At 66.4% G+C, this 21,819-nt stretch overlaps 1 protein-coding gene across 3 annotated transcripts in view; it reads right to left on the minus strand.

The window, feature by feature from the left end:
• PTP4A3 (protein tyrosine phosphatase 4A3) overlaps positions 1–15,054 on the minus strand; it is a 31,097-nt gene extending 16,043 nt beyond the window's left edge. Inside the window, exon 1 of one of the 3 annotated variants that reach the window (XM_080800636.1) lies at positions 14,974–15,054. The gene's annotated coding sequence lies outside the window, so the exon portion shown is untranslated. Of the gene's footprint in view, positions 1–142; positions 175–14,973 lie in introns of those variants that run through there. The other 2 variants (XM_080800640.1, XM_080800634.1) reach the window with 2 other exon arrangements.
• Positions 15,055–21,819: the final 6,765 nt, after the last annotated feature.

Raw genomic sequence — 21,819 nt, forward strand, 5'->3', positions numbered from 1 at the left:
CAGAAAAGGCCTGGGAACCCCAGCCCGCCCCGCTCTGAGGTCTGCCCCAGGGATGGCCACACCCAGGCCTCCGCCAGCCCTACCTTCCCCACCTTCCACACCCACCGGACCGAGGAGCTGCAGGGAGCCCACAGTCACTCACCCACTCACCCGCCTTCCTGGTCCCGGAGTCCTGGGGCGCCGCGCCCCCGCCCAGCTTTATCCCCGCCCGGCTGCCCGCCCTCCCGCGTCAAAGGCCCCTGATCGCCGGTAAACTGTGCCGGGAGGGAGGCGGGGGCACGCTGGGGCAGCCCCAGAAGGATCCCGCCCCCCAGCCTTTGGCTCCCACTGCACTCCCCCCTCCCAGGGCTGCCTGGAAGCAGGGGAGTGGGGCTGGGACATGCATCTGAGGTTGAGGCGAGCACCCTGGTCCCAGGAAGCAGTGGGCAGGAGAGCCCCCCCTCCCCCACGGGGCCTGACTCTGGGCTGCGGGAGGCAGGACAGTCCCCAGGGCCCTGTATCCAAAGGCAGCCAGAGCAGGGGGACGGGAGGAGGGAGGGAGCAGGCAAGGGGGCCAGGAGGGGGCTGGAGGAGTGGGCACAGAGCCAGCCTGGAGATCTCTCCGAGGCCCCAAGCCCAGCCTGGCAGCCGGCAGAGCGGAGGGTCAGGGGGACAGCCTGGGGCTCCCCAGTTCTCTGGCCTGTCTCCCCACTGCCTGCTGCAGGTTGGGAAGGGGGTTCCAGGACCCTTCCCTTGCTGAGGGGGCACTCACAGCACCTCTACCCACCCACACAGAAACAATTTAGCCCTCTCTAGGCTGCCCCCAACCTCAGCAGCCCCCCAGGGCCCTCCCCAGACGGCTCTCGGGCTCCGGAGAGCCGCCCACGCTTCCCCAGGGCGCCCCGCGAGCCCAGCCCTCAGGTCTTCCTGCTGCCCCAGTTTCCCCCACAAGGAAGCCAGGGAAGCCGGCTAACAGGCCCGTGAGCCCACCACAGCCCGGCCGGGGCCCCAAGGCCCCACAAAAACACCAGCTTCCCACAAGGAAGCGAAGGAATCGGGAACCCCACCAGTGGGGGAGGGGTGCTCCTGTCCCTGAGGCCCAGGGTCACTTGTCCTTCCTCCCCCCAGGACGCTACCCTAGTGGGGATGGCCCCAGGAAGGATGAAGCCCTCTCCCCAGACCCTGGATGGGGTGGGGGTGGTAGCCCAGGCCAGCCCTGCCCGGAGAGGTCACAGAAGTCCCTGCTCGGGCCTGCTCCCCACCAGGTGAGCAGCGGGGGCAATCCCGAGCGGCAGGAAAGGCCTCGACACCTGGCCCCCGGAACGGCGGCCCCATTACCCCACCAGCCCGTCCCGACATCTGCCCACAGACAGCTCCCCACTCTGGTTCCCACCAGGCACCTGCCCGCTGCCCACCGGCCACCCTGGCCCAGACAGAGGCCCTTCCCAGTGGCCCAGAGCCCAGGCCTTGACCCATGCCTTGGCCAGGCCCCAGAGCCCTCCTGCCCACCCAGCTGGCCCGCTGCATCTACTGCAGCCTCTGCCAGGTGCTGTGACTCACACACCTGCCACCGGGCCTTTGTCCTTTGTCCCTTGTCCCTGCCTTGGCCTCCATCGGGCTGCCCTCTTCCCTCCCACCTCTCCCAACCCCCACCGCATGAACCTCTCCTCACCCCTCAGCCCTCCCTCCACTTCCCAGCCCCTCTCTGGACCAGTCCCAGAGGCCGTGTGCACCTTGGACCACCCCTGGAGGGCAGGGCCACGTCCAGTCCCCTCCAGATCTCCCCAAGGGAAGGTAGAGACTTCAGAGGGTCAGCGTCCACGAGCGGACCACGAGGCCCGCTGAGAAGACAGGATGGCACAGGACGACCGGCCAAGCCAGCGGTTCAGCAGGACCTAGTGTGACTGAGAGGCCGTGTGGCAGCCCAGGGGCAGCTCTGTCAAGGCGCACACGGGGGGTGTCCAGACCAGATGCCCGTGCCAAGAAGGTGGGGACCCCGTTCCCCTGTGCCACCATGCCGCCCGGTGGCCCACCACATCGTCTCTGTTCTCTGGTCCGTACCCCATCTCCCATTGGGCCTGGCAGGACTCTGCCCAGACTCCCAAGTCAGACCACAGAAGCCTCACACGGCCAGGGACCTTGCACGGAGGGGGAGACCCGGTGTCCTGCCTTGGTACCCAGAGGGTCAGAGCCCCCCGACTGTGGCCCCTGGGCCTATCACTGCCCCTCCCCGGGCCCCAGCCCGCCTGTCTTAGCAAGGACACGGCGGGACTCATCTGCATGTCCGATATTGCCCCGTTGGTGACAGGCAGGTTCCCAGGCATCCCCACTCCCCCGGGGGCCCCACCACGTGCACTGGCACGCACAGTCAGGCGGGCCTAGCATAGCCCCAGTCCCGGAGGTCTGGTTATCAGGCAGCAGTTTCCAGCCTACGGCCCATCACTCTGGAGTATACAGTGTTGGGTTGGGAATCCCTAGGCTCCGATTCTAACAGGACGAAGAGCTTCGAAAGCCTGCCCTAGCCTGCACCCACGGTCCCCAGTGCTTTCCCCCTGGGCCCCACTGGGCTGGCAACTCCTGGCACCATGCCCCCGAGCCTCCAGAACGGGCACGGCATCCCAGCAGAGCCGGGAGCTTCACGGATTCGCTTGGCGCCAATGGCCCCTGAGAGGCCCTTGTACCCACCAGGCCCCCGGCTCAAGCCCCTGCCAGGAAGGCAGAGGTCCCAGGAGGCCCAGAGGAGGCCCCCGGTCCTTGCCGTCCTGAGAACCCCGGGCCTCCCCAGTCCACCAGGTGGAGCCCAACCCCTCCCATGCCACACACACACACACACACACACACACACACACACACACAAGGACCCTCAACAGGCAAAAGGCACCAGGGTCCTCAGAACCGGGGGGTGGCATGGGCCTCCCGGATGGCCCATGGGACCTCCCAGGGGAGGAAGTCTCTGCCCCCCGAAACCAACTGGAGGCCCCACGGGGTGCGCACTGGGATACCCTGACAGCTGAGAGAGCCCTCCGCGTGGCTGCCTGTGCCCCCACGCCCACCTTTCCTCCTCCCTGGGCCTTTCTGTCACAGCCGCACAACTTGGACATAACAGACCCTTCAAGGAGGGAAAACAAGAGCCGCCCCCAACGCGCCTCCTGGTGCCCACGGAATTGTCCCGTGGCCTGGGGGGCAGCGGAGGGGCACCCATGTGAGGGGAGGCTCCATCAAGAACACCCCCAGTACTGGGGGCCATTCGCGGTGCCCACCTGAGTCCCCTCCCCCTGGAGGAGCGGCTCTGGCTCTTCCTCTGGCCCTGGACCGTGCAAGGTCAGCATCCCCGAGGGGGATGAGAAGGAGGTCCTGGGGGAGATCTAGGGTGTCAGAAGACAGCTGGCACCAGGCAGGCAGTACAGCCCCTCCCCGCTGCACCTGCTGCGCCCCAGTCCCAACCAGGAAGCAGGACAGGACTCCCCAGCACCCTCCAGGGAGGGGGCTCTGCCCACAGATGGAGCAGCTGGTCCCCCGTGCCCGTGCAGCCACTCTGGACCCATGGCAGGACATGGCCAGCAGCTGCCCCGGAAGCCGGTGACCCCCGGGGGACTGGACCCTGGGGCATCAAGGTGTGGTAGCCGCTTCCGCTCACCACCGCACCCGAAGCTGGGCCAGAAAAGGAGACTGCGGCCCAGCTGGAACGCGGGTCCACGCTCAGGCGCTGCTCAGCTCACCACCCCCACACACCCGAGGGACGTGCCCAGGAGTGCAGAACAGGGGAAGGCTCCAGGACCCCTGCACATGACGACCACGCCACGCAGTGCGGAAGGAAGCCAATAGCCCATTTCTCAGATAAGGAAACTGAGGCTCTGGCCATGCAGTCAGTGACTTGCCCGAGGCCACAACTGTGAGAGGCTGAGCCAGCCCAGGGTGGGCACTGCCTCTGTGTTTTCTCCTTAAAACAACCCCTGATCCGGAAACCGAGGCCCGGCCCTCCAACGGATCTCAGGGCTCCAGGAAGCCCCGTCACCCAGCACCTCCGTCAGTCGCGAAGGCCCCCGCCCCCGCCCCACCCAGCGCACAGGCAGCCGGGGTCAGGCGGGCGGGAAGGGGTCGCAAGATCACGGAGGTGGCCGGGGCTGCCGGCCAAGACCCTGGTGGACGCGCGTCAGAGGGGCCTTCAGGAGCCACGGGAAAGAGTTCTGACCCGGCCTCGGGAGGTCACGTCCAAAATAACCGGCCCCACCGCCCCGGGAGGACTCCGCCGGGCGCACGTAGGCCTCGCAGCCCTGGGCGCTGCCAAGCTGGGTGCGGAAGGTCATGGCTATTTCTGGGTCAGCCTGGCAGCGAGACACAGCCCCCCGGCGCCCCCAGAGAACCAGGGCAAGACGGGCAGGCTGCTGCACCCGGGACACATGCTAGAGGGGCCCACAGGCCCCCCAGGGCAGTGGGGAGCCCCGCGCTGCTACCTTTCCTCTTTCCGGAGCTGCCGCCGTCTCAGTCCCGTGTCGGCCCCGCTGGCACCTCCAGCGGTCACCGGGTGCCGTGCCCCGGGCTGGACCCCGGCTACACGGAGAACCGGGTCCTGTCTCTGAAACAACAGTGGGGCTTCCCGCCCTTCAGCAGCTCGAACCCTGAGCACACGCAGCCCGGGACGGCTCGACGGCCCAGGCCCCCGGGGAGGCCGGCGTGACGCCCACCATGCTCAGCCTCCGTCCCAGCACTGTGTCCACCCTGCAAGGTCGCAACCTCGTGGGTGCCCGTGGCCATCCCACTCATGGGAGCCTGAGGCCCAAAGGGCGCAGAAGACTCTGAGGCAGGGCCTCCCCCAAACCCAGGCCCCGCGGGGTCTCCAGGGGCCCAGCAGGAGGGGCTCCCTCCCATCACCCCGACCCCGGTGTGGCTCTGCCCCACACCCTCGCTCAGATCGTGACTGCTCCCAGAGGGTCTCTGTGCCTCAGTCTGTTCATCTGTAAGATGGGTTCGCCGGACCCTGTTCATTCACGGAGCTGCTGATGGCCGTTCTCCTGGGATCTGGAAGGACGCTTCCCTTCCAAGCAGCCTTGCCTGAGCCCCTCGAATGCTGCTTCTGTGCCAGACACCCAGGGGAACTCTGACGGGACTCTAAGCCCCACGGGAGGACCCGCATTCAGAATGGGGATTCCCCCAGGAGTTTCCTTGGGACACCAAAGGGGCTTTTTTTCCTGCAAAATGTCCCAGAGCCTTTATTCCTCAATAGATGCGATGACCTGGGATGGGGGGACGGGGGGCAGGGCAGCCAGCAGCACGTTTCCAGAATGTTTTGGACACCAAGCACCAGCAAAGACGGCCCCTCCCAGAACCTCAGCAACACCAGGTTGGGTCAGCCCCACGCCCCAGGTCCCAGCTGCGAGGGTGGGAGAGGCTCCTGGCCAGGCCTCCCTGCCTCCAGCTCTCCTGTGCGGCTCGGCCCATCTCTGAGCCCGGCTGGTTGTCAGTGCGGGGACCACCACACAGAGACGGAGGCGGAGCCCAGGCCAGGCCACCCTAACCCCCCCAACCCCTGATCCTCTGCCTGGGGGGCCCCCACGTTGGTCATGTGAGGGTGGCCGGATTAGCTCCGGGCTGTGGCCATCCCCTGCTTTAAAGTGACCGAGTCCGCAACCCTCCACTTCACACGACCGGCCCCTCAGCAGCTCGGGAGCCCCAGACAGGGCACGACTGGAGGTGCAGAGACCATGTGGGGCTGCACGGCCCCGAGTCCGCACCCAATTGTGCTCTGCAGACCCCCAGCGGTAGGAGCCTCACAACAGCGCCCCCCAACCCAGACAGGACGATCGGGAGTGGAGGAGTCACAAAGCAGGGAGGGCAGGAGACTGCACAAGAAGAGAGACCTGTCTGAAGCTGGCCCCACGCGCCACCAGACTCACCAACACCGGCAGTGCCGGGGGGGATGGCCGGCCCCACGCCGTGCTCCCGAGCTCGCTGAGTGCCCGCCAGTCTGAACACCGCTGCCCGCTCTCCTCTAAGCCCTGCCGGCCGCCCCGGGGCAGAGCCGAGCTAATCCTATTTTGCAGACTTTAACTGAGAACCTGCGCAGGCCAGACTCTGCGGCGTGGGGAGCAGGCTCGATGGTGGACCGTGACATTGGCCATTTTAACTATTTTAAACCAGACACTTGGGCGTTTTCTAGCATCTCCGTGGTGTTGTGTGATCATCACCACTACCTAAGCCCAAAACATTTCCATCACCCCAAAAAGCAGCCCCACACCTCTTGTGGGCCTGCCCCGCCCCCCACCGACACCCCCCCCCCGCCCCCGCCGCCCGCCCAGCCACTGGCAGCCACTGGTCCACTTTGGAGCACATCTCCATGGACCTGCCACGTCCGTGAAGTCATGTACCACGTGGCCTTGGGGGTGTGGCTCCCCGATCTCCACATCATGCTTCCAAGGGTCAAGTGTGTTGTCACGGGGTCAGGGCTGCACCCCTTTCATGGCTGAGAACCAGTCCCCTACGTGGAGACCATGCTCAGCTCATGGGCAGCTGGGTCACTCGCCGGTCTGTCCCCCTGGCCCCCACAGGGACTACGTGCTCCAGACAGCAAGGCTGGACACCCACAAGCACCACTTCCAGGACCCAAGGGTACTGCAGAGGCGGGGGGCTTACACTCTCCCCATCAGAACCGGTGGGGTCCCTCGTGCACCCATGTGTGAGAAAAAAACCCAGGGAGGGGCAGACAGGGTATGCCAGCAGTGGGGGGGTGGTGGCAGGGCCTGGGGGTCCAGCCAGGAGGGTGGGCGTGGCAACACGGGGGCGAGGGGTGGCGGAGAGCACCTGGGCAGCCCCCTCCTGGGTCCAGCAGGGGTGCAGCGGGCTGCGGAGGGCGCTGAGCAGGCCGGGGAGGGACAGAGGGCCCGGCAACCAGGCAGGTAAGGGGGGGCCCTGCGGGGTCCCTGGCCGGCTGGGCAGGGCTGGCCTTCAGGGAAGGGGAAGATTCGTCACAGCATCTTCAGAAGCTACAGACACAGCCACCGCGCGTCGCGTGAGCACAGCCAGCAGGTTCGTTCGTTCGCGAGGCAAGGCTGGTTCAGAGGCGAACCCCAGCCCGCAGCAGCAGCACCAGGACAGGACGGGAGAGCAGAGACGAGCGACGCTCTACGGGGCGACACCACCAGGCCCCATGCGAGGGCCCCCATGTCGGCCAGCCACAGACGGCGTGTGCGCGTGGGCCTGCCCACACCAGCAGCTGGACCACACCCCACAGGACAGCAAAGGACACACCGGCCCCCTCGAGCCTTGAGAGCTCCCCCTGAGAAGGGCAAACGGACTGGGGGTCGGGCGGGGGGCACGGCCCGCGTGAAGGCCAGGAGGCAGGGAAGGGTGGGGAGCAGGAAGGTGACCCGGGCTGCAGGCGAACCCGCAGGAACTGCCCCCCAGGGAAGACGGGCTCCGGCGGCCCCGCCCCCCCCCAGAACCCCCAACAGGGGCAGGAGCGTCCACGTGGACGGTGACAAGTGAGACAAGCAGTGTCTGGGCCCCCTGAGGTCACCAAGAGTTTGGGGAGCATCTGCCCAGAGCCAGCCCCCACGCTGGCGTCCTGGGTACCCCGACCCTACCCCGCACTCCCTACCTGGTGTCACCTACACTGACACTGTCCTTCAGGGTTGAAGCCCCAGATGCCACCCACGCCACTTCGAAGGAAAGGCCAAGTCCCCTCGCCCCTGAAGGCCCCACCGCCGGCTGCCGTCCCCCCACTCCCATCCTCGTCCCCGAAGGCCCCACCGCCGGCTGCCGTCCCCCCACTCCCATCCTCGTCCCTGAAGGCCCCACTGCCCGCTGCCGTCCCCCCACTCCCCCCTCACTCTGCTCTGGCCTCACCTGCCTTGCTGTTGTCCCAACGACGTGCCACGTCCGGTCCCGCTTCCGGTCCTTTGCCTTTGCCATGCCCTGTGCCAGGAGCACTCTCTGTCCCCACAGCGTCCTATCCTGTCGCCAGGCCTCTGCTACCTCTCTGGGACCCCCTCCTGGCTCCCCCTGCCCGTCCCAACCCCACCTCCTCGGAGGCCCCGTCACCGGCTCACAGACACTGAGCCCCGGGTGGACGCCATCCACGGCTGTGCTCTGGGGCCAAGGGAGCTCGTAGAGACAAAAGCTCATGGCGGGCATGACCACAAAGTTGGCCACAGCAACCTGGCAGGGACCCTGGGGCCAGGCGCCCACAAATCAGAGCGCCAGCAACCGAGAGGCTCTCAGCCATCAAGGAGCCCTGCCCAAGCAGATCGCCCCACACACCTAGAATCTTCTACCCTTGATGTAGTGGCCACGCGGAGCCCCTGCAGAAGGGGCGGTGAGTGGAGAGCCCCACCTTGTCCCGCACCGTCAACAGAGCGTGCTGTACCCAGGAAGGAACGGCGTGGCGAGCCGAGGCCAGCCCCCGTCCCCAGGTTCTGGACTCCTGGCCCAGCGCCCCCTCCTCCCAACAGCCGTCCAAGCTTCTCCCATGGTAAGGGCCTCTCAGCAGGCCCCAGGACCCCAGCCCCCATCTCCACAGCCTCCCTCCCGCCTGGGCACGCACACCGCCAACCATCTTTTATACACTTTTTAGTACCTCAGCACACGGGAGGGGGCAAGGCCCCAATGCTCAGACCAGGGGACAGCCCGGGCTCTGCACCCCGGCCGCCCACACCCAGAGGGCAGCTGTGGGGCTGGGTCACAGACTAGTGGGCCTGGCGCGCAGGAGGCGCTCGGGAACAGCCGGTAACCCTCCTGGGACAGGCCCACGACCGCCTGTCCTCAGCCCACGGGCGCCTCTGGAACATCCCGCCTCGCCCAGGACCGGCTGATGGCCGCGCCTCCCGGCAGTGGTGCTCCTGGAGCCCAGAGCCCGCCCAGAGCCCCGGTTCTCACGCTCGCTTCCTCACGGGAAGGGAAGGGTCGGGGAGACACTCACCCTGCCCGCAAGACCCCAAGACAGAGCCTGCCGGGGTGGGGGGGAGGGGAGGGGAGGCAGTGAGAGCACAGGGGAGACAGGAAGAAACCAGGCGGGGGGCCCCTTGCTCCCCATGGCTGGCCAGGCAGGGCCATCGGACCCCCAGCCCACCAGGCTCCTCCTGAAGGCGGGAGGCCGGGCGGGCACAAGGCGGCCAAGGGCCCGCTGGGGTCAGCGTCCTTCCTCAGGCTGGGCAGGCCCAGCTGGCAGTGGCCGTGGGAACTGTCCCCAGGCCCAGCCAGCCACACTCAGGCCAGGCAGTGGGCACGTCCCAAGGGGCGGAAGCCCAGACCCTGATCCTGCTGGAGGCATGTCCAGACCTGCCGGCTGACCCAAGGGTCTCGAAGGGGAGGGTGGGGAGGGCAGGGTCTCGGGGCCACCCCACCACTACAGTCACCATTCACGCCCCCAGACCCTGCCCACCTTTCCGCTTCCCCTCCCGACAGCCACCCCCCTTAGCCACGCTCCCAGAGACCACAGCCCCCACCTGCACCCCGCACCCCTGTCTCCTGGGTTAGGGGCCCCTCCTGCGGCTCCCTGGACCCCACCCCTCCCCAACCAGGACACAGCCCACCCAGGACTGAGGCTGGGACTTCGTGGGCCACGGCCATGCTGGGCCTCATCTGAGGCCCACGGAGGGGGAAGGGGTAGCAAACAGGCTGGACAGACGGACACACTTGATGGACAGCTCCACCCACACTCCAGCCCACGTGCCGCAGGGGGCCTGGGAGCACCCAGCTCCGCCCCAGTCCATCCCTGCACTCCCTGCCCCCTACACTCCACCGGGGACCCCCGGCCACTGGCTGTCCTCACAGGCCTGGGGGCCCCTCGGGACGGCCCTTCCGGTGACTTCCTGCCAGGGAGGCTGGGGGGAGGGTAACAAGGCCTCCAGATGGCTTCCTGCGGCTGCCCGGCCGTGGGAACATCCCAGCCGTGGAGGTCAAGGAAGAGCGGTGCGGGGGGCGGGGGGAGGCTGTGTCACCCAACAGTAGGGCACGCACTGTGCGCCTCAGGCTGCCCGGACACACTGCCCCTCTTACGTTTCCCAACATCCCCACGAAAGGGGTTCCTACCCCCGTTTACGGAGGGGGAAACTGAGGCACGGGCGGCTGAGTTACACCAAAGGCCTGAGGCAGGACCTCCTCTCTGCCCCTGCATCAGGCTCTCACCCCACCACGGGGGGACAGGCCATCCCAGCCCCGCTTCAGAGCTAAGGAAAACCAAAGCCAGAGAGGGGAACGCAAGCTGGTGGCTGTGCCGGGATGGGGCCCGCTCCCCACGCCCCCCCCAACACAGGGAGGCTCCCCGCCTGTAAATGAGGGACACACAGTCCTGGCTCCATGCCACTCTGCAAGGACCACACAAGTCCCGCCAAGGCCACCTTCCCTCCCAGCACACCTCCCACACCGCTGCCCCGAGCAGGGTCCTCCGGCCCAAACACGCAGCCCCCACCTGGGGAAGCAACTGGCTGTGAGGAGGCCCCAGAGCGTGGCTGACGACGCAGCTGCCCCAGCGACTTGGCTAACTCCGGCCCCGGGCCCCGGGAGCCCCTCCCTCCTACTGTGATGCCCACATCCTTCACGCCCGGGGCCAGATGCCACCTCCTCCCAGAAGTTCACCTGGACTTCCTATCTACCACAGCCTCAGACTCAGAGGGTCACACACTCTAGGAAAGCGACTGCTACCCTGCTCACCCATGCGTCCCTTCCAGGGTCAGGGCCACCTCTGTCTGCCGTCACCCATTCCCCACCAGGGGCCAGTGCAGGCCTGGGCAGCCCCTCACAGGGCACGGGGAGGCGGAAGTGAGGCCAGGCCAGTAGCCTGCATCCCCCAGCCGACATCGCAGCCGCCGAGATGGAGGTGAGGGGCGTGGGCTAACGAACACGCACAGGTCCATCCAGGCCTGGAGACCTGGGTCCGTGGGGGCCATCAGGAAAGCGGCCAGTTTCAAGTGAGATGCAGAGCGGTCGGCTCCCACGAAGTCGAGCTGAGATGCCCAGGAGCTCGGAGCCCACCGCCATTAGAGATCGCCTGGGCTGTGTGTGTTTTTATAAGGAACATCACGACATCCGGATTAAATCACAACGATGCAGTCAGGGGCCTGTTTGAGTGTCACCCCTTCCCAGACGGGAGCCCCAGGGCAGGTGGTGCTGTCTCGGCCCACCCCGCCCAGGCCCCCAGAGCCCAGCATGCCAGCTGGAGAAGCCAAGACACCAAGGGCCGCGCTTCCCCAGGTCCCAGGCCTCTGGCGAGGGCGAGCGGAGAGCCTGACCCAGTCACACAAAGCAGACGCGGGGCTCAGGTGGCTGGAGCTTCACCACCAAGGCCTGACCTCCCGTCCAGTCTGCCGTGAGGTCCACAGTGTGCTCCAAGCGCCCCATTCTCCAGACAAGAAAACTGAGGCCCAGGAAGCCCAGAGGCAGGGGCGGGTCACCAGAGAGACCCAGCAGAGCTGGGACCATGGCTCTGGGCTCCTTCAAACCATGCGGAGGGGCGGAGAGGACAGCGAGGTTACCGTGGGGCGCCCCGGGCACCCCCAGACAGCCCCTGAGTTCCGCGTGGCCATTCCCAGCAGACGGGCCGCTGGGCAGCCGGCCAGAGAGCAGCCCGAGAGGAGCGGCGCGGCTGAGCACGGCCGGGAGATGAAAGCGGGGAAATGTTTGCTTTGGCAGGCCCTGGTCCGGGCAAGAGCGTGAGGAGGGGGCCGCGTCCCCTCACCAGCAGATGATGGGGGGCACCATCAGAGAGGAGCGCCCTCTGGGGGCGGGGCGACACAGAAGAGGTCAAGCCCACCACGTGTAGCCGCGGGGCAGGGATGGGACAGGCAGGCAGCGGGGGAACCCTGGGCGGTGGCGGGAGGGGAATCCTCGGCGCCTCTTCCGGGAAGCCTGAGTCACAAGAGGGGCCGCAGGGCCGGGAGAGCGGCTGGGAGCACCAGTCCCCATGGGAAGGGGACAGGGCAGGGCCGCCTGCCTGTCAGCCCGCCTCCACCGGCTGGGCCAGCCCCGGCTTTGGGGTCTCTGCAGCCACAGAGGCCGTGGGAACGGGCTCCTGCAGCTTCCGGGAGGGCTGTGGGGACAGTGGAGCTGCAGAAGGCAGGTCAGAGCCCCCCTGTCTGCGGAAGGGGAAACTGAGACCCCTAAGGAGAACCAGAACTGGCCCGAAGCCCATGACCTGTCCTGGACTCCGTGTGCTCTGGTAGCCACGCCTGGACGCTGCGGAGGCCCACGGCAGCACGTGGCCTGACATCCTGGGCTCAGAGCCCCATCCCAGCACATCAGCCCCCGGCTAAGCACTCAAGACCCCAGACTCCCTACGGTGGGAGCCGTCCTCCTGATGCTCCCACTTCTAGGACCATATCCCAGGGAAGTCGGACCCTCGAGGCTCCGCTCCACCCCCCCACCCCTGCTCTAGAACACTCCGCGGCTCCCCCGAACCTGAGCGAGGCCGGATCCCCAGATCCTTCCATCTGCCCACACCAGCAACAGTGCCTGCTCGGGGCACCAGACGTCCTGAGGGACACGTGTGTGCCCCCCAAAGAGCACCTAGTGACTCAGGGTGGTGACCCACTGACAGACCCTGATCGGGTCCAGCCCTCATTTGCCAGGAGACTAAGGCACTGACACCCACCCCAAGGGTCACCCAGCAGGAGAGTGGGGCCCTGAAGCCAACTTCCCAGCCCAGCCCCTCCCCCAGCAGACGGCTCCTGAGCATGGGACACAGGCCCTCCCCGCTGCTGGCCTGTGGTGACGTTCCATGGCCCCGCCTCCATGCAAGACCCCAGCACGCTCAGGCCGGGCACCCAGGAGGAGCACCGTAGCGGTGGCGGCCAGAAGACCCGGGACAGAGAGGGGTCGGCGGTGTTGGAGGCCTGGGGACCTCCGGCGGGAGATGAGCCTGGCGGGGGCAGGTCTGACGGCTGACACCGGCCCTTCCTGCGGCCCCCTCCCTACCACCTGCCAGCCCTCACCCCTATCCAACGTCCTCCCAGCACATCTGCGAGCGTTATCCTGCGTGTGTGACCGCCAGTTTGGGCAGTTCTGCTCACGGGTTCTCATCACCTCACGGTGGGTGGAGCGGGATCTCATTACCTGGGGGTGCCCCTCCGCAGGGCCAGCACCTTTAGGGTTCCCAGGTGGTTTGGGATCGGGTCAAAGCAGCCAGTCAGGCCTTCCTGTCTGGAAGTCAGGCCCTTCCCTGGGCCAGCAAACTGGGGAGCCTACTGTGAGCCAGGCCACTCCCGGCTCTGCCCCTCCAGCCAAATGCTGCCTGGACATGCCTGTGCCCTTTCTCCTTGACCCACCCTCTTGCTCAGGTCCACCAGCCAGTGAGGCACAGTGTCCCCATCTGGATGTGAGCCCCCAAGGCCCCTAGCACAGACCTGTGTGCTGCCAGTGCACCCCACTGGGGAGCAGGGCGGGCTCACACCGGCTTAGTCAAGGCCGATGGTGCGCACCTCTTCCCAGCCACGTGGGCAGGAAGTCAAGCTGGCACGGAGGAGACAGGGGGGACTCGCTGGGGCCCCCAGCCCCATCCTGGAGGTCAGGGAAGGTGTCCTGGAGGACAGCAAGGTCAAGGAGGAGCCAGCAAGCCAAGGAGACAGCCTGGAGGTCCCACCTGTTCACTACTGGCATCTTCTTCCACCACCCTGAGCACTTGGTGGGCGGCACACGCCCTGCCCTGTCCCCCTCCAGCCAGTGGGGTCCTGAGGCTCACCCCCGACATCCACGATCCCAGCACGGGGCCTGGCACAGAGTAAGTGCTGAGCAAACAAGTACGGGGTGCAGTGGTCGTCCTAGGGACATTTGAGGGGCAGCCTCTCTCCCTGAAGAGCGGCCGGGAGGGGGGGGCATACACGCCCATACTGGCCTCAGGCCCCAGACTCAGCCTCTCCCGTTGCCTCCTTACAGCAGCTTGCAGGGTGGGCCAAACACCACCCACTTCACAGAGGGGCAAACCAAGGCCCTGGTTAGATCTGCAGGAGAAATGGACCTGACTCCACCGCACTGGGCCTCAGCCTCCTCATCTGAGAAATGGGGTTAATAACCTCATGGGAGGACATGAGGTCACCTGCACAGAGCTCTGAAGAGGCCGAGGGGCAAGAAGAGCACAGGTCCCCTCCACGGACCCCATCTGGTCCCCACCCCCAGGCTGCTCCCGCCCCGAACCCACTATCAGGTGCGGAGGTGACCACTGAGCCCGCAGGCCAGGAGACGAGGCGCAGCGCCTGGCGAAGAGGCTGGGGTGGCCACGGGCACTGTGACCTGCTTGCCTGGACCCCCTGCCACCCTCAGGCCCGCTCTCCCAGAGCCAACGGGCCAGGCGCCGGCCTGAGAGGTCACCACACGACACAGGGGCTGCGCTCTGCCGGCTGGCAGCTGGGCACACCAGCCGTCCCACCTGCAGCTGCCCAGCGGAGCCCCGGGCACGTGTGTGGAGCCACCCGTGAAATCCCTGCGACGCTGGGGCGAGGCTGCGGACGCGGCTCCGCAGCGGGGCCAGGGCTCGGGGCGGCACTGCCAGGCTACCCGCCCCGACGAGGGTCTGAGCCGGGCCGCAGAGCTCAGCCTCCGGGGACATCGGCTGGGGACATCGGCTGCCCTCCCCGTCCTACCGCAGGACAGGGAAGCCCCTGGGGTTCTGATAAGACCAGGTCCCCCCGGACGACGCCGATGAAGAAGCGGAGTAGGGACCGGGGCAGCAGCAGACCCCCGAGCCGCAACGTCGGGAGGATGACCTGGGGACGGGGTCACGCGCCCCCCAAGACACGGGAGCGGGCTCAGCTCTTCCGGCCGGGGTCGTCCCGCTGCGCGCCCCCGGGGGAGGGGGGAACGACGGGCGGGGCCCCCGAGCCCGGCCCCCAGCGCCCTGCACGTGGCCGCGCCCAGGCCCGCGTTCCCGCAGCAGCAGCGGCGACCAGGCCAGGCCGCGGGGTCCCGGGACGCGCCCAGCGCAAGAGGCGGCCACGCTCCGCCTGCGCGCCCACGGCCCCACGCGCCCGCGCCGCGCGCCCACGCCGAGCGCGCGCCGAGGAGACTGACCTGGCGGTCCCGGCGCCAGCTCGACGGGCGGAGGCAGGGGGGCGCGCGTGCACGTGGGCCGGCGCGCGCAGGCGCGGCCCCGGCCCCGGGAGCGCGGGCCGCGCCGTCGGGTCACGTGGGCGGCGCGGCCCAATGGGAACGCTCCCCACGCTGCAGCCGCGCGCGCGCGCGCCCCGGAGGCCCCGCCCAGACAGAAAGGGGCGTGGCCATGGGGGCGGTCCGGGGTCTGACCTTGGCCCCCGGCGGGGGCAGGCTAACAAAGGCCAGGAGTGCGGATGGACTGCTGCAGTCAAGGCTCCGTTGAGCCCCTGAGCCCCGGGGGGAGGATGGAGGGGGCAGTGAGGACGGAGGGGGAGGGGCCCCGAGCTCGGGAGAGGTCCGGAGGCCAACAGTTTTACGAAACTTACAGGTGCCTCAACTTACCCACTTGTCCACGGGGCTGAGCCCCAGATCCGCGGGAGGGGTTTCCGGAAGGATGGGGCCTGCGCAGCAGTCACCCAGCAGCCGCATTGGGGTCTCCTGTACTGGGGGCCCTGGAAGTGAGCTCCTAGAAGGGGTCGTCAGGGCCACGGGGACCTCACGCACTCCAGGGCGGGCCCCCACGCAGAGGTGCCTGAGAGAAGTGAGGCCCAGCACTCCCCTGTCTCCCTGTGCCACGTGGGCCGGGCCATTTCAGCCACCAGCCAGCCCCTGGGGAGACTTTTGAGATGCCCCTTGGGGACTGGTGAGGGGGTCCCCTTCTGGATCAGCATTTCCTAGGGAGCTGGTGGCTAGGCACGAGGCCAGAGAGGTAGGCACAGAAGGAAGTCTCAAGTCTCCCCCCACACCAGTCCATGGGTGCCCCCTGCCCCGGGCCCAGCCAAATGCCCAGCCTCTCCTCCCAGGTTGGAAGCTTGCTCTGGTACCACCTCTCGGGGAGGCTGCCCCCCCTCCAGCCACCCAGCCTCAGCAGCCACAGGGACCCCGGGAAGGCAGGTGATGGCTGAGCAAGGGACAGCCAGATTCACACTCCAGGCCTGAATTCCAGGCTCCAGAATCCTCCCTGGAATCGGGAAGTGCTGAATGGAGAAGATCCCATCCCCACCAACTCTCCCCACCCCAAGCCCCATGGAGAGGGGGCCCCCCTCAGAGGAGATGGATTAGGGGGAGACAGACTGTTCAGGGACCCTTGGGGTGGGCAGGATTAGCAGATTAGCTCGGAGGAGGACAAAGATGAGGTCAGTGCTAAGTGGATTTCCAGAAAGCAGCCTCCAGCCCAGCAGGCTTGGCCCCAGAAGCAGCAGGGCCACAAGGAGGGGACGAGAGCCAGCCATGTGGACCGCAGGTGCGCCGCGGACACTGGCCTCCGCCTGTGAGCCTCCACCGGCGGGCTATGTTGCTTAACCTCTCCTAGCCTCGGTTTCCTTATCCAGAGAGTGGGGCCACAGCGATCTCTCCCACCTCAGAGGAGACGAGCGGCCTGGTTAGTACCAGGTTAGCTCTGTCTGGTCCTGAGCAGGTGCTCAGTAAACGTTCTTAGGACTGTCCTTTGAGGGCCATTCTCAAAGAGCGCGTGGTTCAAAGTCGTGGCAGGGAAAAGCGGAAGTTCTATGCAGGTACGAGGTATAGGCGTGGAACAAGAGAAGGGCCTCGGGAACAACGCCCGGTGGCCGTGTCACCCCGCTCTGCCCCTGCCGTTTCAGCCCCAGGAGCCCATTCTGAGCGCACCCCGACAGCGCCTGACCCTCCGCGGGCACCGAGCCTTGAAGACGTTAGCACCCCGGGACAGGCCTCGCCAGTGGGCACACTCCGGTCTGTGACAAGTCTTCGCAGCGGCATCTGAACACTTCTCAGAAGGCCCTGGGCATCACCCCAAATACACGTCCTGCACCCCAAGGCCCCGCTGCAGACTGCCGTGAGGGCATGCGAGGGAGCCACCACGATCCAAACAGGAAGAGGAAGCCAGACTTGGGAGCACAGGCTTGTGGGAGCAGTGAGAGCTGTGCTTGTTTCTCTCGTTCCCGATTTCCGGTAACACAATCATGTTACTCACGTGATGACAGATTTTCTTTGGGTATTAGCTGGGCGTTGGTTAACTAGGCTGCGAGGCAAGTCAGCTCGGACCGGCAGTCCGACCCACCAGTCACCACCTGGCCTTTCTCGGGGGCAGGCGGGGGGCGTCAGGAGCTCCTAGCGGCTGGGCATCCTTGGGGGCTCAGGTGGCCCCGGCCCCTCCCCTCCAGGTTGAGCGATCCCAGGGAGCAAGGTTGCTGTGCGTTTATCATCGAGCCTCTGGAGTCACACGTGCCCATCTCCCGTCGGTCGCACAGGCCGGCCCCGAGTCAGTGCGGGAAGGGCACAGCCGCTGAGCAGGCAGGAAGGGCAGGGGGAGCTCAGGCCCTGAGACAGCAGCCGGGAGCACCCGGGAGCACCCACCAGGTCTGGGAATCAGGAAGGGTGTGTCCTGGGCATCCGAATTTCAAGGAGGTTCTGCACACCAAGCAGACGTCAGCCCATTGAGTCCAGAGGAGGGCTCCAGTGTGTGCAAAGGCCTCCCCGACGACAGCCACAACCAGGTGTGTCCCCCACCCAGCCCTGCGGGCCTGGGCCCCTCTGAGCCTGCTCCTGGTGACTTCCAGTTCCCTACCTAGAGCCCCTGGAACTCCAGGCCACGCCCATATCCCAGACTGCACACGCACGTCCTCCACCCAGGATGGTGCAGCAGAGACCGTCAGAGGCTGGAGGACCCCCCCGGCGAGGGCTCCCACCAGTGAGCGGGCCCAGACACCCACAATGCCCACGATCCCGATGCCCCCCGCCGCCCCGGGGCAGCAGGACTGTAAGGCGGATGGTGGCATCTCTGCCATCCAGCACGCCTCGCGGACGCCCTCTGGTGGTGTCTGTGGGAAGAGCGAGCAGCGCGGGTGGGAGACCTGGAGGGTCGTTAACACTTCCTGGCAACAGTGGGTCCAGGCCAGGGAACTCGGATGGGACTGGGGGTCCCTAACCACCCCCATCCATGGGACAGGGCCCGCACGAGCCCAGGGACTGTGGAGGCCACCGCCAGGCCTGCCCAAGCTAGAAGACACCATCCTCCCCATCTGTGTGTGTGTGTGTCTGTCTTCTCCACGGGGCCTGTGGTCCACTCACCGTCCAGGTCGCCCGCATCCCCAGCGGCAGGCACTCAGGGACCGGAGGAGAGGGCCGCCCCACCCCCACGGGGATGCAGAGACCCCGGGAGCTGCGGCAGGTGGCGGCCACCAGAGGGCAGCATGGTTTGCCAGAGCACCAGCTCTTGGAGGCCCCACGGCAGAGGGGAACCCCACGACGCGTCACACCCACCACCTCACACCGCCTTGGGTTGCTGACCCTCTACCCCCCGCAGTAGTCCCCCGAGCCCTCATTCCCAGGAAGCTGCCACGGCTGCAGATGTGGCCTAATGAAGTCGGGAGTTCCCCGTCACAGGAGAGACCCAATGTTCAACAGCAAACCCGAGCTCATGAGTTTGCACCCTGCCCCACCACTTACCAGGAGAGCCCACATGGACTTCGGTTATGGTTCCCTGGCCTGGAAGAGTGCCCACTATTCCCAGGGCACACACCCAAGTGGCCCTAGTGTCCCCCATCACTGTCTGCAGGCTCTGCAGATAAGCCACGGGCCCCACCCTCCAGGGCAGACGGACACTCGGGGTCCAGGTGACATTAGCCTGGGGGCTTGCGGGATGCTGCAGGCCCCCAAGGAGGGCAGGGCAGCCCAGACAAGGGAATGCTGTCTACAAAGGAAGGTAGAAAGGCAGAAATACACAGCACATTGGGACCACGTAGGCAGCCTGGCACCGCCAGGATCGGGGCATGCGGTGAGTCATTGCGTCCAGGCGGCAGAGGGCCTCGGATGCCATGCAGACATGCACGGGCTTCACTCTGCGTGTGCGCAGGGTGTCCTTCAAGGGCTCAGGCCATGGCTTATTAGCTGGGGCTCTGGGGTTGCGGCTGGTAGTTACTGAGTACCCAGTGCCGGGATGTTGAAGACACATTCAGGGGGCACCCCATGAGAGAGGGGGAACAAAGCTAGGGCAACGGCTCAAGGTTGTGAAGAACCAGGTGAGTTCAGGATGGGAGGTGGGGCTGGGGGACTCCCACAGTTGCGTAGGACTTAGAGAAGAACTGTCAAGAGTGGACCCTACTCTTGGCAAGGTGGTGAGCACCTTGCTCTTGGAGGTAAGCAACTCCTGCTGGGGCCTCCTCCAGCTTCAACAGTGGAGAGATGCCCCCGCTGGAGAGGAGACCAGCCTACTGTCCCGGGCACTGAAGCATTGAAACTGCTCTTGGGGATTTTCTTCAGAATTGGTTTAGAGGGAAGAGGGACCCGGCCATGCCGAGCCCCACCCCGCCTCTGCCCAAACACAGCATTGTACAGCTGAGCACCTGCTAAGTCCAGGTCTGTGCCAGTCCCCCTCGTAGGGTCAGGAAGGAGACCATGACAGGAGGATGCCAGGGAAGTCGGCGGGCGCAACTGAGGGCAAGGGTGTCTGGTCCCTCCATGGCAAGACACAGCTCAGCCTCTGAGGGCTTCATTGCGTACACCCCAGTTCTGTGGGGGAAATAGGCAGAAACAGCTGTGTGCAAGAGCCCCCCGATCAGTGTACAGAATCCCCAACCCGTGTACAGAACCCCCATCAGAGTACAGAATCCCCGATCAGCCTACAGAATCCCCTTCAATTAAACTTTCTCCTAGGTACCAGCATTCAGGAAGAAACCCAGCAGGTATGGGGTCAGAGCTCTGCAGGGCCTCAGGCGTGCATGGAGGGGGGTGGGGGGTCCTTCCCAGCAGGCCCGGGAAGAGACAAGCCCGATCCCTAATACCAAAGGGAAGGACGGGGCGGGAACTAGGTAACTAGCTCGCTCTCTCACTCTCTCTCTCTCTCTGGGCCTGCCCTCCATACTGGTGAGGGTGTGAGTGGATGACCTGCCTGGGGAGCCAGAGGACGTGAGGCGAGGCCACCCCCCACCACAGATGACGGGGACCGCGGGTGACAGAGCCAGGTGGGGAGGCGCCCATGTGTAGCCGTGTCCCCAAACCTGGAAGCGGGACGCCAACCAAACGTGCCCACGCGTGCACCGGGGGCGGTGGTGCGGAAGCCCCCCGGGGTGGGTCCCTGAGGGAAGGAGCCACGAAGGCCACGTGTCCCTCCGGAGCGGAAGCCCCTTGGCTTGGACGCAGCGGGCAGGGACCAGCCTGGAAGCAGGGTGCTGAGCGTGAGAGGTCAGACATGAAGGACCGTGCTCGCAGGACAGAGTCCCATGCAACGTGCGCAACAGGCGACCTCACGGACCCAGAGAGCGGATGAACGCTGGCCCGGCCCCAGGGGTCGTTCTGGGGTGATGGACATGCTCTCGGATTCCGTAAGCTGGTGGCTCCACAGCACCGAACCCTGGGCCGTGCCCTGTATAATGGGTCATTTCATGCCCCTCAGTTTCTCCTGAACAAAAACAGGGCAAGGGTATGGGTAGGGAGGCGGAGGGCCTGGGAGCCCCTGGCAGGTGCCACTCTGTGTGGCTCCTCCCGCCCAGGCTCAGGGTCACCATCCCGCACCCCGACACTCAGCGTGGCCGTGCCCCAGACATCAGCCCTTGGGACGAAGCGGAAGGCCCAGACCACCTCCAGGCCCTCTCCCCGCAGCCGTGACCCTGACGCCTCGTGACAAAGCGCTAGCAGTTTGTGTGGTGGTGGCGCCTTTGTCACCTGGGTGCCCAGGACAACCAGGGGCAAGCACCCGCTCCCACCCGCACCCTGACCTGCACGGACACGTGGTATGAGCGGGAAACAGGTCTTCTTCACCGGTCAGGCCGCTGAGAGTCGGGACCAAGTGCACGCAGCCCGCCCCGCACACAGGACACGTGAGCAGAGCCCTCAGAGAGGCCACAGGCAAGACAGCGCAGCGAGGCCCCCCACGCAGACGGGTCCCCGTGTGTTCAGGGACCGTCAAGGAGCCAGCGTGGCTGGACCGAGGCTGCAGGGGGAGACGCCCACCCGTGGGGCCGGCAGACCGCCAGAAGGGCAGGCTTTCCTTGTGGAGGGCTGGCAGCCCCTAGGGGCCTCAAGCAGGGACCAGCACGGCTCCAGGGAGACGCTCTAGGCCACCCGGGGAGGGGGGAAGGGGCACTTCCAGGAACAAGGAAAAGAAACCAGGCTGGCTTCCCGGGGGGGACGTTATGATCTCAGGTGTCGAGAGGCACAAGAGCAGGGTGAGCTCCAGGCACAGGACCCCCCGGGCTCTGACTGTGCTTCTCGGACATTCTTTCTCCTCCTCCTCCTCCGTGGTTTCCCTCGTGGTCACAAAAAGGCTACCTGGTTACACAGGGACAGGAGAGCGCACAGAACCCACAAGGCTGCCTCTGGCAGCATCTCCCTGGCCTAAATCAGGCTAGACTTGCCCACCCGGAACCCAAATTGGCCGGGGGTGGGGAGGGGCCTCTGACTGGTCAGAGAGTGGCGATGGAGACCCCCAGCCCAGCCATGCAGAAAAGGCCTTAGGAGCTCAGAACCCAGTGCTCTCTGGAAAAGGGGCAAGAGCCTCAGTGTCTGCCTATAGCCCTGTTGGGTCACCCGCCATGGCTCCCTATGCCTGCGGGGGGTCCGAACTCCAGAGCACAACTCCCACCTGTGCTCCTGGTGAGTCCCTCTTCACAATGACCCCGAGAAGCCCTCACTCTGCAGGTGAGGAGACTGACACCCAGAGAAGTCAGGTGACGTGCCCAAGGCCACACAGCAGAGAAGAGGCAGAGCCAGAACTCTCAGCCAGGACCTCCGGCTTCCCCAATGCTGCCTGCCCTCTGGCCACACCCCTCCTTGGACAGCACTGCCCAG

This window comes from Martes martes (genome assembly GCF_963455335.1).
Source record: "Martes martes genome assembly, chromosome: 4".
NCBI classification, from domain to species: Eukaryota; Metazoa; Chordata; class Mammalia; order Carnivora; family Mustelidae; genus Martes; species Martes martes.